We start from the raw sequence: 15,427 nt of genomic DNA, 5'->3' as shown, positions 1-15,427 counted from the left end.
AATATACCTAAATGGATTTTACTTTTGAGAAGCTATTTCTTGATTTTTAAGGGAAGCATTTTTTTGTTCTATTTCTTTTAAATATAATTTATTTATTTTTCTCTCAGAATTGCATTTATACTTAGGAAAACTAACATTATTAAAAAAATTGTAAATTTCTCATTTTTTGCCTGCTATGGTATTCTTAAGGCATATAATATATTTTTCTTCATTAAATAGCATGGCAGATAGAGTTGTAACACTGATTCAAGCTTAGTCCAGGAAAGAGAAATAAATAAGGCACATTGAATTGTTCAGAAATATAGCAGAAATTATTTCAGCCTGTGCTTGCCCCTTACCCCTACTATTTTCTGTCATAATACATCATTACATAATGATGTTTCCTCTTGTGCAACTCAGCAAATAAACAAACAAACAAAAAAAATGAATGAATGAGTAAATAAATAAATAAATAGGTAGATAGGCAGTTAGGCAGATAAACAAACAAACAAACAAACAAACAAACAAATGAATGAATGAATGAATGAATGAATGAATGAATGAATGAATGGAAAGGATTATACCATGGTGTATGTTGACCTATTAATGGTGTTAGGTGCTCCACTTTTGATTAGTTATAATTTTTGCATATGTTTCTTGCATTATTCACATTTAAACAGTTTCATGACTGTCTATATGAATGCATATACACATTTGTTTACATTTAAAATCATATATATGTGTGTATTTAGATATCTACATAAAATATATATTGTTATCAAAATTAGGAATGCAGAATAATTGTTAGTAAAGGAAAATAATAGTTAGCAAAAACTGTAATGAAGAAATTCTATTTTCTCTTCCAAAACTCAGTCTAGTGACTTTCAAGATTCCTTCATGTTCTAACTCAAATCCTATCTTCCCCAAGATACCTTTTGCTGTTTTTCTCCTGCTCTTTCTTATTTATGCCTTTTTTTTCCTGAGACTGCCTCCAATTTAACCAAATATTCATTTTTCTACATATTTATCTATTTTTCTCTCCAATCAAAATATGAATAATTTAATGTATGTCTCGTAGTTGTCACAATGGTTATAGATAAATGTAAAGAATCATCTAAAAAAAAGAACAGTAAGTGCTTTTTAAAAATAGAAAGGAACTTGACATAATCTAACCCAATCCTTTCATTTTATCAGTAATGAAGCATAGAGTAATTTGGCCAAATAAATGTAAAGCTGTTTCAGTTGATAGTCTTCTTACTAATAGTGATTTAAAGAATATTTTCATATATTCAGCATGAGTTTTCAGGTTTTCTTTTTAGAATTATTCATCTTCTCTATTTTCTAAGAACTTTCCTAAATTATTTTTAATATCAAATAAGCATTCTTTTTTATTCAAAATATGTTTATTGATACTTTTTAATATCACAATTAATCTTGCTTTCCCAATTGAATGTTCCTTTATAATAAAGAAAATCAATAAATGAAATACATTGAATCTAATTATATGTCTGACAATGTATATGATACCCTATCATATTGGTCTATCCTCTTTCTACTGTGAAAAAGTTTTATTCAAAACACAGCTTCATGCTTGTGTTTTTTTCACTGGTCTCATTGAAGCCCTTTCATGTGGAACCATTTGTTTCTAATTTTTTTTCTCTTTGCAACAACTGACATGTATCTTCACATGATTATCTGAGAAATCTATAGATTTCTTATTTTTACTATATAATATTAGTCTATTCTTCTGTGAATACCAGCACATTTGTAGTTTTCTAACCAGTTCTCAGTCTAGAGGTGGCCACTTTCTTTCAAATCCATTGCTATCACAAAGAATAATACAGGGCATTAATATTTTTCCTGCACAGAGTGTCTGATACTTAATTTTCTTTGAATAGTGTATCTTTGTAATCTTTAAGATTACTGTGCCATATGGCAAAAATAATTTAAGCACCTTTTTCACTTAAATTTTAAAATTAAATTCTGGAATGTTTGGATTAATTTATAGTTCCTACAATCAGACATTGGTCTAGTTTTGTACAGCCCCACCAATATGCGCTGTTCTTGATGAGTTACTACAAGTTATTATAGAGAAATGAAAGTCATAAAACTATGGCTATATTATATTTTTTTCCTCTTTGTACACTTTAAATTATGAAGAGATACCAAAGACTCATTTAAAGTTTCATTTTTCTTTTTCATGAGCTGGAACATTCCAAGGGCCTGTGGACTCTTTGAAAAAGATCAGATATCAGTGTTGAAAAAAAGTGAGAAGGGAACAGAACTAAGAGAATAATGTATATATTAACCACAACATTATGAAATGATTAGCCTTGATGGAATCAGCTCCTCTTAGTAGTTCACAGAACTAGGGCAACTGTATTAGACTAACTGTTGGCAATGCTATCCCCATCCAGAGGAAGAAAAACAAAAAAAACAAACAAAAAATACCACTTTAGAATGTAATGAACACATTATAAAAATTATCTCATGTATCTCTTTCTCTTAATCCTAATTCCACATACTTAAAATGACTAATCTGTAAATATGTTATCAAAATATGTATGTACAATGTTTACTTAACTGTTCACCACTGACTGAAGGGGGGGGATGGGATGGTGGTAGGAAATTTTTTAACTTAAAAATATATATGCATATGGATGAATGTTTCATAACATGTATTTGGAAAAATACAATATCAATTTAAAAAGAAGTGAATGTGATATAAAAATAAGAAATTAAATAATAATTGTAAAAGGAAAGAAAAATAAAAAAAGAAAATCAAGAATAATGCAAAAGTTATGAGCCTGGGTAACTAGAAGAATTATGATAATTTTGACTGTAATAGAGACTGTAGGAAAAAGGGAAACTTTTGGGGGGAGGAAAGTAAGTTTAATTTTAGATCTGATGGGATGAGACATCTACAAGACACCTGTTAATAGTTGCTGGAAATGTGAGACTACTGGTTAAATGAAAGATTGGCATAAGTTGGTTACAGAATTATTTTTATAGAATATATGATTGAAGCTATAGGAACTAATGAGATAAATAAGCTAAACCATATGCTGGGAGAAGAGAAGTGCTCAGACTAGAGGCACAAGGGACATTCATAGTTAGGTTAGCAACTGTGATTTGAAGAATGATCCAGAATATCAGAAGAATCAGGAATGAGTAGTGTCACAGTAATAGAGAAACAATAAAATATCAAGCAGAGAGAGGTAAAGGCTGCATAGAGTTCAAAGATGAGCATTAAGGAGAGGATGCAAGATATCTCTTTAATAAATTGCATTTATTAAGGGAATATTTCATCCTAAAAAGGGATGAAAAAAGACAAAAATGCCAGTGGCTTAACACAAAAGAGATTAAGAAGTTGTGGCAAGAACATTCCAAAAAATTTATACAAGAAAATTATCCATAACCAAGATCTCCAGACAGACATCCTAAATAATTAAATTGAGTAGGCCTTAGGAAGCATCACTAACAATAAGACTACTGGAAGTGACAGAATTACTGATTCATTTGAAACACTAAAATAGGGTCCTGTTAGAGTGCTGTACTCAATATGCCAGCAAAATTTGGAAAACCCAATAGAGATCACTGAATTGGAAATGATCAGTTTACATCCTAGTCATAAACAATGGCCAAAGAATAGTCAAACTGGTGAAAAAATTGCACTCATCTCATGCACCAACAAGGCTAGTCTTATGATTCTGCAAACTAGTTTTCAGCAATATGAGAACTGAGGATTATCAGAAGAGTATTTTGATTTTGGAAGAGATGGAAGAACTAGATATCAAATGTCAATACATGCAAGATTAGGGAGAAAGCAGAAGAATTTCAGGAAAAAAATCTACTTTTGCTACATTAACTACTACAAAGTCTTTGGCTATGTGGTTAATAACAAAATGTGTCAAGTCTCAAAAATATGGGAGTAACAGATCATCTTACTTGTCTCCCTGAGGAATCAATATGTGGTAAAAGATGCAACAAGTTAGAAACAAACATGGTACAACTGGTGGACTTAAAATTTGAAAATGAATATGACAAGGTTATGTTGTCTCCATTTATTTATGCAGAGTTCATCATGTGAAATGCCAGGCAGGATCAATCAAAAGCAAAAATTAAGGTAATCAGAAAAAATATCAGTGAACTCAAATACACAGATGACACCACTCTAGTTGGAGAAAGTAAAGAAGTTTTAAAAGTTTCTTGATGAGAGTGAAAGAGGAGAGCATAAAAGCTGGCTTGCACCTTCACATAAACAAAAATAGATCTTGACAACTGACAACTGGTTCCCTCACTTCCTGGAAAATGGAGGGAAAAATTTTGGAAGCAGTATAGATTTTATATTCTTGGGCTCAAAGATCACTGCAGATGGTGACAACAGCCATTAAATAAAAAAAAAAATAAACACTTGATCTTTGGAAGTAAAGCTATGGAAAACGTAAACTTGTAATAAAAAGCAAAGATATTACCTTACAACCAACAGTAATATATAGTTGTGAGAATGAATTATTAGTAAAGTTGAGAATTATTGAACTGACAGTTTGGGATTATGGTGCTGAAGAAAAGTTTTTAACAACAGAAGACCTTGCTTAGCAAAGAGATCTGATCAGTCAATACTAAAAGAAATTCGAACTATTCACTAGAAGGTCAAATACTGAAGTTTAAATATTTTGATCACATAATGAGAAGACAGGATTCATTGAAAAGGATCCTGATGGCAAAAGGAAAAGGATCACAGAGGATGAGATGAATATATGATGCTATGCAAACAATAAACATAAAGGTGGACAGAATTGGGGAAGAACTTGAAAGGCTATGGTCCATTGGATCAGGAAGAGTTGACTACAACTGAGTAACTGAACAAGAACAAATTAGATTTATCAATTAAGAAATCATTGGTCATTTTGGAGAGAGTAGCTTTATTGAATGGTGAGTAGTGAATATAAGTAGGAAAAAAAAGGAAGAAGTTGTATCTATTACACCATCTTTAAATAAAATAAATTTTGGATAATACACAGTAGCAATGAATGGATCAAGTGAGGGATTTTCATGGATATGGGAGACATGGTAATATTTGTAGGAAGTAGGCAACTAAAGAAACCAATAGAATCTATTGGGAAATAGTTGGGGAGAGATTGAAGATTGTTTATGAAATGGAAATATAATAGGAACAATCTGCTAGAGATGAGAGAAAGGAATGGGATCACTTTTTCATATATTTTGTTTTGGAGTTTTGTTATTTGTTAATTTGTTATTTTGTTTTATTTTTTAATAAGATAAAGGAAAAACACTTTGTGAAATGCAGGGATAAAGAAAGAAATAATTCAGAAGGTCTTTTACTGATATCCAAAGAGCAAGAGTTGAAAAAATAAGAAAGCTCTCTCTGCTAATGACTTCAGGAATTTTTTGGCAGTAAATTACAAGGTCTAATTCTGAGTTAAGAGGGGCAACTCCTTGAAGAATGATTAAAAGATATGAAAAAAAGCAATAAGGGAGATACAAGAAGTAATTACTGCTATATTCAGCTATGCTTACAGATTATGTTTTGTTCCATGTTTGTTTTCATTTTGAATGATGTAAAGAATATGAAAATTGTGTGGAAAATGTCATGTAAGGTAATTAAAAGATGGGAAGCAATTCCTGGATTTAAAAGTCAAAGTGATACTTATTTTAATCTAGAGAAATGAAGGCTATTGGGTGATGATAACTATAAGCATTAAACACAGAAATAATTCAAGGGAATAACTATCTATAGTCTATCATTGTAGAGGATAAATATAGAAGAAGAAATTTATGACACATAAGTAAGATTTTCCCAAATATGGGGGACAGGGAGGTGAGCAAATACCAGTATAGGCTTCTAAGATATCTGTTCTGGAAATATGTGATTTATGACTATATCCAAATTTATGCATTTTAATTGTTAACTAGACTACCCATCCTAAGACCAATCAATTCTATTAAAAGAGAAGCAAAAAAAAAGACATTTTAAAATTGTTTTTATTGTAATGACCATTATCTAAATGATCTGTCCTGTTAAGTTAGTCATAACAGTTTGCAAGGACAACCTAAAATGTCTTCTGTCTGAAAACAGGGAATTGTAGTGTATTGTCTTTTGAACTCAAATTAACATTCTTAACTGCTTTTTTGTTTTCTTTCTTTCTTTTCTTGTTACAAAGAGAAGGTAAGGAAGAAGTCTATATTCATTTCTGTGTAAGGATCCCAATATACTTGTAGGAATCACAGGCATGTTATTGACCTAGCAAGAACATTTAATGAATCAAAGAAATAAGCAATATTTCTTTTGTCATTGTTGTTTCTAAGCAACCCATACATTGGATGAAATATTTTCTTCAGGACAGTAAGTCAGCCTACACAAACAGAGCAAGGATGGGCCTGATGGAAGAAAATTAAAGTTGAGGAAAAAATGCAGAAATGTCAAATCATTTATTTTTTAAAAGCTAAAATAATTTCCACTCACAGGTCAAGATAAATTAGGAGAAGAGAGACTTCTAATATTCTTTCACTCTATGATGAGCATGAACATCTCCCTGCCTACAGAGAACATACTAATAATGAATTTTAGCTTGAATCACAAATTTCTTTTTCTTTTCTTTTAGTTAGGGACATACATCATTTAATCAGATGGAAATGGGAAGCAATTTTCCAACATATTTTAATCCATTTCCCAGGCTAATTTAGACACTCCCTAGAAACCATAATATATCAATTCAGGTTTTAATGGAAGCTGACATGACATCATTTAGCACTGTTTCATTTCTTGGCTACTGAATCTGCCAACCCTCCCCAGGGAAATCCTTTAAGAAACCAGTGATTTAGAAGCGGTCTTGACTAAAAGGCCTTTCAAGGTCTTTTTTGAAAATTAAAATTCTATGCAAATATACCTAAATTTATTATTTAAAAATATTTTATGATAATGTGAAAGTTATATAAGAAAAAGGAGAAAATAAATTTCTGGTTTAGTAATAAAAATCATCAACAAAGAGTCTTTGATGAGAAGAGATAAATTGACAGAGGCATTGTGCATAATACAAAACAGCATTAGCTTTGGGGGAGGGAAATTTGGGTTTGAATCAAGGATATTAATTTTATAATTTTTTGATCTTGAGTAAGTAATTTTACTTCTATGAGTATAGTTTTCCTTATCTGAAAAGTAAAGGTGTCAGATTCAATATTCTTCAATGACTCTCCAATATCTAAAAATCATAATAAGATAAAAATAGGTCAACAATGTGTTACATTTAAATATGAATCTATAGGCAGAAGATATTTGACTTTTTACTGTGTTTAGTTATTACAATGATGCTGAGCTTTAAAAAAAAGTCTGCTGTTTATCTAAACTCTGTATCTTTCACCATGAAACAGTTACTTAAGCATATACTCTTGTTTTCTAGCCTGATCTGACCCAGAAAACAAAGTCAGTGGTCTTGTAAAAATAGAATAAAAACAGAAAATCCTATCATAACATTTATTATTATATTTCTGACTTGTATTTGGTATTTACATCCAAAGTCATGTTCTGACCAACAAAATGTAATCAACTTTATGTTTTGTTTTGTTTTTTTCATTCCCCTATTAGCCTATATTTAGGTTCTTGATAACCACCATTTGATCCCCCAAAGATAGAATAAAGGAACTGGTCATATAGAAACCATTTCCTGACAATAAGTAGATACAACAAATTACCTTGGAAGGCAATTTTGCAGAAGAAAATAATCAACCTATTCTTCTTTGTATTCCTTATCTATAATCAGAAACCATCAAGCAAGAAAACCCAGCTAAGAAAAAAAGTTTGTACAGGAACATTTAAATTAATTCAAGTCAATAAAGATTTTAAAATAGTAATTACTGCATGTAAACTCTAGAAATATAAAGTTAAAATAAGAAAAAGAAAATCCTTGCTCTGTTGGAACTTAAAATCAGAGGGAGAAATATGACATATATTGTCCTTGAAATCACCTTTTCCTTTCTCATCTAAGTTAATTCCTTTTGATGATCTTCTTTCTTTCAGAAAGACCTGAAAGCATTAGAATAAATCTTAGATTTCTCTAAAACCTGTCAAATGTCTTCTCTTTTTCTTAATACAAAATAAAATGTTCTCTCTACAGTTTATGACTCTTTTCCTTTCCATTCATAGACAAATAATATTTTAGCTACAGTGTTTTATTTTTCTCTCCTTCCACTCACTTTCCAACTTGTGGAAATGTGGTTTATATTCCTTCTCCATTGCTCAAATAAAACTGTCTTCTCAAAGGTCACCAATAAACTCCAAATCCCTACTTTTTCTCAAGTTCTCTGTAGTATTTAATATTGTTAAACACTGTGTCCCTTCATGATACTTTCACTCCTCTTGAATTTAATGAGACTCATTTTTCTCTTCAAGTTGTGCATTTATCACTTCTGATGAGCACATGATAGCTTCAAAGGGTGAGAAAAAAGTGAGTGTCTTAGACCTGCTTCAGACAAGCATATGTTAGTGATTACAGTGGTAACCACAAACTATTAGCAAATTAATTGAACTTTTTTTTTAGTAAATGGGGAAAAAAGAAAAAAACTATGAAGTTTCTAATTTCATTCCTGCTGCCTATTCCTTACTAAGAAAGACTGGAGGTAAGAAAGAAACAAAAATATAAAATATGATTGAAATATTCATTTGTATTTTATAAATGTAAGATTAGAAGGCAAGAAAGTAAAATATAGATATATCCTTTCATGAGAGCAAATCTTGATTTGTTTATTTATGGTTGTGTGTCAAAATTCAAAGAAGCATGGAGCAGTAACTAAGTAGCTAAACAATTGAGCAGAAGAATGAAGGAAAGAACATTGAGAAACGCCGGCATTTAGCCTATGGAAGGAGATACAGGAAAAGAAACAGAGAGATCCGAGAAATAATTGCAAAATCTAAAGTTGGAAATAAAATATCACTCTATATACAAAGTAAGATATATTCACAATGTACACAGTTTTTGACAAGAATGTAGAGAGGTTTAGGAGGATCACGATTTGATATCCCCTTGTGAGTTTGAAAACAAAAACTGATTTGACTTATGGGTGTGAAAACCATATCAAGTTGTGAAAACACAACCAAGTTGAAAAGAAAGTGGGGAAAGAGAAAATAAAGTTTGAGAGTTAAATATTCTTTGATTATGATGGCAAGGCATGGAGACAGTAGTTTAAGGAAAAGACTTTTTGTTTGTTTAAAATTAAAAATAAATAAATAAATAAATAGTTTGATTCCTGGATCAAGCTTTTGTTCAATTGTGAGTTGTTTTTATCTACAACATATTGCAACTTTGGCCCTATCTATTTTCAGGGCTAGGTTTTGTTTTTACTCTGTTTTGTTTTATTTACTTTTACCTCATAAAGTTTCTATGATAATCTGACTGAGTAGGAGTCTCTCTTGCTTGAAAGTCAACAAATTATGGTTTACCATTCCCATTTTAAGAGTCTAGGGTCTAACTTTCCCACATCACTTAGAATCTCATTAACTTACTCCAATTTGGTTTCTGGCGAGCTGACAAGGATTAGGCTAAAAGTATATCTCAGTTCCAACATCGTATTATGTTCTACTATTTTGACATTAGATTTCTGCTGGCATCATTCTTGCTTTCAAGTGTTTCACTGATGGGTCAGATACAAGGCCTAGCCTGAGAACTCCCAAATCATGGGAGTGAGCTACCAAATTTGAGATTTTAATCCTTGACCCTAGAATAGATGAAAGGACAAGCCAAAACCAAGGTCCACTTCTCAGGATCATGTAAAGGAATAGACAGAAAAGATGGCCCTAAGACCCTCTCAGTTTACAATATCTTTTCAGTCCTTATGAGTAAAGGAGTCCGTCTCAAACTAAAAAGCCAAGAGCCAAAAACAAAGTCAAAAAACAACTTTTGCTGTGTCAGATCACCTGCAAGTCCATTCACGGACAGTCCTCTAGTTTTCCAGAAGTAATTGTTTTAGCTTTTTTCTATGTGAATTACTTAATTTTAGGTTTCCTAGATATTCACCCAACATCCATTATATATAAAATTAAATATGTACAATTACAGAAATCTAATTTTTGAAATATTGCTATTATTCTACATAGAATTGAACAGAAAGAATTCAAATAAAGATGTATATATTGATGTTACAGGATTCATCAGAAGAGGGAAACAATGGTAGCAAAAGCTAAAGTGGAAGAATTAGCTTTGGTTAAAAAAAAGAGAGAATGGGCGGCTAGGTGGCGCAGTGGATAAAGCACTGGCCCTGTAGTTAGGAGTACCTGGGTTCAAATTCGGTCTCAGACACTTAATAATTACCTAGCTGTGTGGCCTTGCGCAAGCCACATAACCCCATTGCCTAGCAAAAACCAAAGAGAGAGAGAGAGAGAGAGAGAGAGAGAGAGAGAGAAAGAGAGAGAGAAAGAGGGAGAGAACCATCTTAGTATGTCATATTCTCCATGAATAACATTATGTATTTGTTTTCTCCTATTTACTAAGAGAAATATATAGCATTTTTTGGAGCTTAACCATATTTTAATCAGTAAAGTGCTAAGCTTCTAATTACCTGGATCTATACTAGAGCTCTAATTCTATACATAATAACTACTTTTATGCAGAAGTCACTTTATGTCCTATGAGGAAGCTGTGGAAACCCAATTACAAAAAAGTCCTTTCCCTATAGACTTCAGAACCCACACAAATAAAATAGTTAGATTTTCTCTGTGTGCCACAAGTTTTTTTTTCAAGTTAGAGTGACAGACAATAGCACAAACTAACATATACATACATACGTACAAATAACTCCTCTCCATATATTTCTGGAAATAGAGGGAGATAAATTCAAAATGAATAGTCTATATAATCTATATTCAGTACTATATGTATATAATATATACACATGCAGTAATTAGTGGTAACTTTTCTCAGTATTAAACTTCCTCTATTTGCTTTGAAATTAGTGTGTTTTAAACTATTATTTTAAAATAGTATCATTGACTGTAAAATTATCTCTGTGCTCCCCCCTGTTGGGGGCGGGGGGAAGAGGCTTGGCGGTCACTTAGCGGGGGAAACATAATCACCTTATAAGGGAATGTTACAGAACTCGGCCCCTCATTGGGTAAGAGTTCATGGGAGGGAGGACAGAAGGGATAAAAGTGTCTGCTGAGAGGTTGGGGGGGAGCGGGATGTGATCACAGAAGAATAAAGACTCATTATCCACCTCAGGCGCTCTGTCTGGTTCTTCCCCCATCAAAGAGTGGGGGCCAGAGGTACCCCGAAGACTCATCACGTGTTGGACTGGTGAGTAAGAGGACGGACTAGCATAAAGAAGCCGGCGTTGTAAATAAAACCCCGGCAAGTGGCGCCCAGAACAGGGACCTGATTTTGCTAGGGAACGTCTGAATCCGCTGGTCGGATTCTCCAGACAGCCTCGGTCGTTTCCGACCGGGAGGAAGGAGAGGGCGTTTACTCTCAGATATTGCCTGAAGGACATAACCCTACTGTGTTGACTATGCTTCCTTTCTCTTCCCTTTCTCCTTCCGCTCTAATCACGCTCCTTGCCGTGCTGGCCTGTCTGATTGTGCCCTGCTGCCTCCTTCTCTTTTGCCGAACGGGAATTTTCCAGTTCTGCCACCTGTTAGGATTGCAGCCTCGGCTAGTAGACAGCATGGGGGGCCGGAATAGTATTCCCGCCTTTCAGCCGGAGGAGAAAGGGGTCGTTGCAGCCCAGCTTTATAAACTCTGCGCTAAGCATGGCTGTAAATTACCTATCAAGATGTGCCGTGCTTTTGTTGAGAATATCTGGAACATCTGCCCTGGGTGCAACATAGTGGGATCCAACCAGGTAAATGGAAGGTGGTAGGGCAGCAGATGGCCTCCTATGATGACACCTGCCCGGGAAAACTGACCCCTGAGGATTTTACAGTGTATAAGATAGTGGATGCAGCCCTGCATCCCCAGAAGGTGACTTTGGCACGACCAATCAGCACTCAGGTGGGTAGCTCGTTGGCGGGATCGGATTCAGAGAGCTCAGAGGAAGAGGGAAGGCCACCCCCTCCCCTGTATCCATGGGAGGAACTTAGAAGAAACAATGGGGGAACAAGGGGCCCCCAGGGAGAAGAAAATGCCGCATGCCCCTCCTTACTGAGACAGAAAGCACTTAGAGATTCAGGGCCGGAAGTTTCCGAGTGCGGGAAGGGAGGGGTGCAAACAGTCCTCAGGGGTGGCAGGAAGAGGAGCGTGAGTAGGTGGGACCGGGAGGCTGCTGACGAGGAGGGAGGAGTCCGCGCTGATTGGACAGCTGCCGCGCCCCAGACTTGGCAGCCCAGCCAGGAAACAGAGGCAAAAAATCCCCCGTGTTCCTTGTCCGCCCTTCAGAGATCCCCTCAAGGGCTCCGCCCATCTGGCCTACTTGCCGCGAGTGCCTCCATAGCAATAGAGAAAGGGGAGGAAGTGGACTGGGATGACTGGGGCCTCTACCCGGTATTTACGGACCCCCTTACCGGAGCCCGAGACTACCGCCCTGTCCCTTTTAAGATGCTTAAGGAACTTAAGGAGGCCGTGACTAAATACGGCCCAAGCTCCCATTATGTAAAAAGACTGATGCAAAACCTCTTTGCTACGCACCCTTGGACCCCTGCTGACTTTGACGAAATTGCAGCCGCGCGTGCCTGGATGCCTCCTCATATTTAGCTTTTAAGGCTCAGGCCCGCAGAGAGGCCTCTAAGCTGGCAAAATCCCGGGGTTATACTCCCCTGGATTTAGCCATTGACCTCCTGTGTGGAACTGGAGCCTATACTGACCCTGCTGTTCAGGCCCGGTATGGCCAGTTTGAGCTAGAGACTGTTAAAGAAACACATGTTGCAGCTTGGGATAAGATTGGAGCCATGAAAGGGGGGAGAGCCACACAGAAGTTGGTTGGGCTGAAGCAGAGAGCAGATCAGACACCCCTCTCATTTGTGAACGAGGTTAAAGAGACAGTGACTCGTATAATGGGAGACACCCCGGGATCTGATCTACTTATGAGACAATTGATTAAAGAGGGACTTCGCCCCAAAGGGATCGCAGCCATTAGCAGCCTTCCCCCCGACGCTTCATTAGAAGAAATTGTTGACAAATTGCTGGACATGCCCAGCGAGGATTCAATTCAAGCCTTAGTGACTGCCATGGAGAACCGGGAGGATAGCCTCCTGACCGCCCTTCGCGGTATGCAGGTGAGACCCACCTGTTTTGGGTGCGGAAAGCCAGGGCACCTCAAAGCACAGTGCGGCCCCCCTCCACTTCAGTTCCGACCTGTTATTCCTGTGGAAAGCCAGGTCACATAGCCAGGTTCTGCCGATCCAAAGGGAAGTCGGGAAAAGGGAAAGGGAGGGGCCCGGCCAAGGGCCCCCCCCCCCCCCCCCCCCCCCCCCGTGCTCGAAGACAGCGGCCCCATCACTGTGACTATCCCTGTGAGGGTTGACTATAGAGAAGGGACACAGCAGAGAGAGAGATCGGGCCTTGGGAAACCTCGATGATTCCCATCGAGCTAACTACTTTCCCAGCGCTCATCACAGGGGCTGAGAGATGTGTGGACTTAGTCACCCATACCCAGGTCATTTTTGGTCCCGGAAGTCCCACATCCGTAAGGGTCACAAACCCCCACCCCTTTCCCACCTTGGTAAAACAGGGCCAAGAGGTGGGAAAGGCGCTGCCCTTGAGGACCCCTCCCGCTCAGGTGAACTGGGTCCACGCGGTCAGCTCTGGGCGACCACTGTTAACCGTCACGGTGGAAAATCAGAAGCTCGAAGGGATAATTGACACTGGAGCCGATTGCTCTGTCATAAATAGGGGACAGTGGAGGCCCGAGTGGCCACTCCTACAGAGCCCTCAAGCAGTGACGGGGGTGGGGGGCAATAGATCTGCCATGAAAGCAGCACACGCCTTACGGTGGTCAGCTTTGGAAGAATCTGGACTCTTCACCCCACTGTGCCTACCCGACCTCCCTTATGCATTATGGGGTAGAGACATCTTGAGCCAGCTTAACCTGACACTTGCCACCCCTGATAGCCTGCGGGGAAATTAATTGGGGCCACTCTAGAGATGAGCTTTTCCCCCAGAATAACATGGATTAATAAGAAACCTATTTGGGTTGAGCAGTGGCCCCTGACAAAAGAAAAGCTCATCGCCCTCACAGACATAGTAATGACCCTCCTGCGCGAGAACAAAGTGGAACCGTCCCTTAGCCCGTATAACTCCCCCGTCTTTGTCATAAAAAAGAAAGGGGGGAGTTGGAGAATGTTGATTGATCTTCGGGCAGTAAATGCCAACATGGTACCCATGGGGACCCTCCAACCTGGTCTCCCTATGCCCACTGCAGTCCCGCAAGGGTGGACTATTATAGTGATTGATGTTAAAGACTGCTTCTATAGCATTCCCCTCCACCCGGAGGACAAAGAAAAATTTGCCTTTTCCCTCCCCGCGATCAATTTCCAAGCCCCCAGTAAACGTTATCAGTTCACTGTCCTACCGCAGGGAATGGCCAATAGCCCCATCCTGTGCCAGCTTTACATGGATACTCTGCTACATCCTATCAGAAAAGAATTCCCGAATTGCATGCTTATACATTACATGGATGATATCTTGATTGCAGCACCTTCTGTGACGGGGGATCGGGCTTGCTTGCAACGCACCACCCATGTCCTCCGCAAGAAGGGGCTTCACATAGCCCCGGAAAAGGTACAGATGGATTTCCCCTATGATTACTTGGGGCATAGGATTTTTCCGGGAAAGATTAGTAGGGCGCTTCCTCCGATCAACGTCGAGGGATACACTACTCTTAATGATTTTCAGAGGCTTGTTGGCGCCATACAGTGGCTGCGTCCCGCTATGCCCCTCCCATCCTCCTTAATGCAACCTCTATATGATGTCCTTAAAGGCGACTCCCATCTGTCATCCCCTAGAAGTTGGACCCCCCAGGCAAGACAGGCGCTCTCGGAAATTTTCCACAGAACCTCTTCCTTCTTGGTTCAATACGACCCGGAGTCGCCTGTCCTCTTCCACACACTGGGGGACAGTTCCCTTGGCTGGGGATGTTTATTCCAGAGACATGGATGCCTTGAATGGCTATACCCCCGGACCACTAAGAGCATCATCCGGGACCGGTGGGAGGCCCTGGCCTTATTTTGCCTTCAGGCCTCAGAGCGATGCCAGCGTCTCTTTGGCCTCTTGCCTGTCCTCAACTTTACCCTCCCAGAGGAGGTGACCCACTCACTAGTTGATAGATCTATCGCTTGGGCCACTGTCCTGACTACCCTCTCTCAGACCAGACTCACGCCACCTCCCGTGGTTAGAGTGTTCGCTGAACTGCACCTTTCCCGCCCGCGCCCTCTAGTGTCCCCAGAACCAGTGACCGGCCCTAATGTCTTCACTGACGCTACCAGGTTGGGCCGTGCTGTGGTCCA

This window comes from Macrotis lagotis, chromosome 3, assembly GCF_037893015.1.
Source record: "Macrotis lagotis isolate mMagLag1 chromosome 3, bilby.v1.9.chrom.fasta, whole genome shotgun sequence".
Taxonomy (NCBI): domain Eukaryota; kingdom Metazoa; phylum Chordata; class Mammalia; order Peramelemorphia; family Peramelidae; genus Macrotis; species Macrotis lagotis.
This window is presented reverse-complemented; position numbering follows the sequence as displayed.